We start from the raw sequence: 3,672 nt of genomic DNA, 5'->3' as shown, positions 1-3,672 counted from the left end.
CACCCCTGCAACCCCAGATCCAGGAAGGACAGGGACAGGAGTCAGAGTGAGGGGGGGTGTCTCTGGGACTTTCTGGCTTCCTGCCCCGCTGAGAAAACACAAGCTCTGAATCAGAGAGAGTGAGAGAGTCCCTGACTTGAAAGAACAGGCAGAGAGTGATAGACACCTGACATTCTCTTCTGGCTTCCACATGCGTACACAGGTGCACACACGTGTGCATGCACTCACCCAGAATCACATATGTGAATGAATGAAGAAGTCATTTTGAAAATGAGACATTACAACTAGCACCTTTCCTGACCTCTTATTCGATGATTCTTTAGCAAGGATAAGTCAGGGCCAGTGAGATAGCTCAGCAGGTGAGGTGCTGACAACCTGAGATCCGTACCTGGGACCTGTGTGGGGGAAAGACATAACTGACTTTCATAAGTTGTCCTCTGACCTACGCGCACTCACAAGCACAATTTTTTAAACAACCAATTTCCTTTTGAAGGGAAAAACAAATAGAGAATACTTTCCCTACTTTGCCGCCTCCTCTTTCTTCCCAGACAAGTGGCTCCAACGTGCAGAAGGAAGCCGAGAGTGCCTCTGCGAGAGTGCCTCTGATTCTCCTCCCTGCAGATGCACCCAACCCACGTTTACTTCGTGAGCATCTGCTGCCAGATAAACCGTATGGAAGATGTGCCTCCCGTGTGCAGGTCTGGAGAAGAAACACGGTCTAAATAGATAAACAGAGAGAGCACACGGAGACAGCTCCTACGGAGACAGAAAACAAGATGCTCCCTGTGAATACCCAGCCAGAGAGAAAACTGCTCCGCTAGAGGGCAGAAGGAGGCACAATCTAGGCCCAGGGAAACAGCACGTGCAAAGGCATGGGGTGGATAAGAGCTTGTCTTACTGAGGACCTGGAAGTGAGGGTGGAGTGGAACCAGTAAGGAAAAAAGGTGAATTAGAGGTAGCCAGGTAGGCAGGGGTCATAGTAGCCATGGAGACATGCAGACGTTCCAGCAGGTGCCCCCCCTGTTCCTCTGTGCTTTGTACAGATATCCTGGCTTGTTCAGTGCTTATGGACAGTGAGTGTGAGAAAGAATCGCTCTAGTTATCCCCACAAAGAGTGTCATCTCCAATGAGGAATGTTGATGAGAGATACAGAGTCACAGGGCCTGCCCTGGCTCCCTCGTCAGCAACTCTGCTTTAATGAGTTCTCCCAAGAGATGCACAGCGGAAAAGGTGAGACCCTCTGCTCTAAGCCATCTGCCCTTTATGGACAGGCTCAGCCTCACCTGTCAGACTGTCTGAGGTTCTTAGAGGTATTTTCCCATACATGTAACCTCTGTGAATACCAGAACATAATGTTAAGAGCCACTGACATAATTAAAGCTACATAATTAAAGCTACGGCAATGGAGTTCCTGGTGGCCAGGACCCGGGTAACCAGCGGCTTGTGGAGCAACATGCCTAAGGTTTCTTGTGACTACTGTGATACGTATCTTACCCATGGTTCTCTGTCCTTGAGGAAGACACACTGCAGTGGTCGGAAAGACAAAGCGAATGTGAAAGACTATTACCAGAAATGGATGGAAGAGCAGGCCCAGAGCCTGACTGACAAAACAATGGATGCATTTCAACAAGGAAAGATCCCTCCAGCTCTGTTCTCTGCTCCCCCACCTTCAGGGGCCATGATCCCACCTTCCCCGAATATCCCAGGTCCCCTTCGGCCTGGCAGGATGCCTGCATCCCACATGGGAGGCCCTCCCATGATGCCAACGATGGGCCCCCCTCCTCCTGGATGCCATAATATCTGTGGGACCAGCTCCTGGGATGAGACCACCCATGGGAGGCCACATGCCAATGATGCCTAGGGCCTCCAATGATGAGACCTCCCACCTGCCCTATGAGGGTGCTTACATGGCCTGGCATGACCTGGCCAGACAGATAAGAGCAGAAGCGCTCTTTTAGTTGTTGTTGTTGTTGTTGTTGTTGTTGTTGTTGTTTAAAAAAAAAACCTACAGCAATGGCTGCACTTTGTAACTTTGTAGCTATGAACAGCCTTAAGCAGATTCATTGAGACAGGGAGCCTGAGCAGCTGCACCAGAGACACTTGCCCATGGCAGACTGCAGGGGCCGAGGTACACACACAGGCTGGGGGGTGGGGGGTGGGGTGATGGCTGCAGCTGGCCTCTGAGGAGTTTCACAGGAGCTGGAAAGTGCTGCTGCTCTACACAGCTGTAAAGGTTAATGGGAAAACAAAGAACTGCTAAAAGTAACAGCAATAGGGAGCTGGAGAGATGGCTCCACAGTTAAGAGCGCTTGCTGCTCCTGCAGAGGACCCAGGTTCAGTTCCCAGCATCTACACCACAGTAGCTCACAAGCAGCTATAATTCAAGTCCCAGGAGAACCAGCACTTTCTTCTAGCCTCCCTGGGCACCAGGCACACGAGTGGTGTACAGAGACATCATACGTTCAAAATACCTCTGTACAGAAGATTTCTAATTTTTTTTAAATTAATAGCAATGATATTGCAGAATTATACCCACTCTATACCCTGTGTAGAATGAGGATCTGTGTTATTTCACAACACTAAGATTTTTGACTACACCATGACAAATAGCCACTTAACATATACCATGATGAGCTGCCTCCAAATCCAAATTTGGAATTTCCAAATTCCAAACCAATTTTAGAGGTCCCGGAGTGGGGCTCTAAATGAGCAAAACGCACAGACTGTGAGAATGCACAGCCTCTTACCAACCCCTCTACACCTGGGAGACGTGGGCAAGAGTCATCAAAGGCCAGCAGGGACAAGTGCGCATGTCATCTAAACCTAGTGACCAATGAAAGGTCACTAGGTTGCCTGGTTGAAAGGAGCTAAACATCACTCTCATAGCTAGTGTCTCTGGCAGGTTCAAATCATTGTTTCCCCAGGCTATGAGTGCCCTCTCTAGGCTACTTCTGGAACTGCAGGGAGACGGGCTAGAGTAGATTCTCCAGCTATCAGGGAAGCTTCCTTCATCTGCCACAGAGACAGATCGCCTGAAAGTAGAGACTCTGGGACACACGGAAGAACCAGAAGAGGGAGGAGAGAGCAGCGACTGCTCCGTTCTGCATACCTAGATCTGTGCTCTCTTTAAAGGAATCTTTTCCCGACATCAGACTTTGGGTTTAAGTTGCTTTGAGTTCTGCCAAAGGAGTTAGGACAAACACACTGTATTGATGCTGCCAGTGTAGTCCCATGAGCCGCCCATGTGAGGGGCGACCACAACCCAATGGGGCATGTATCTGTCCCTGGAAAAGCTCATGGCAGGATGTGTGAATCGCTGGGGAAATGGAAAGGCCAGTGCAAACAAAGGTTTAGGAGTTTGTCTTTCAGCCCTGGGAAAGATCTTCCATAGCCTTATGCCATCTCTGGTTCCCAGTGCCACACCTGACTGTAACATAAGTGTGCCTTCCTCCCTCTGGGCCACCTGCATCAGAACAAACATCACAAGACCCAAGACACTTGTCTTTCTGATGAAACAACATAGCCATTTGATTTGTTTTCAAGACTGAGTTTCTCTGTGTAGCCCTGGCTGACCTGGAACTAACTCACTTCTCTTCTCTTCTCTTCTCTTCTCTTCTCTTCTCTTCTCTTCTCTTCTCTTCTCTTCTCTTCTCTTCTCTTCTCTTCTCTTCT

At 49.2% G+C, this 3,672-nt stretch overlaps 1 pseudogene; it reads left to right on the top strand.

The window, feature by feature from the left end:
• Positions 1-1,453: 1,453 nt before the first annotated feature.
• Positions 1,454-1,938, top strand: LOC110333557 (annotated as a pseudogene).
• Positions 1,939-3,672: the final 1,734 nt, after the last annotated feature.

This window comes from Mus pahari, chromosome 15 (genome assembly GCF_900095145.1).
Source record: "Mus pahari chromosome 15, PAHARI_EIJ_v1.1, whole genome shotgun sequence".
Taxonomy (NCBI): Eukaryota; Metazoa; Chordata; class Mammalia; order Rodentia; family Muridae; genus Mus; species Mus pahari.
This window is presented reverse-complemented; position numbering and strand designations above follow the sequence as displayed.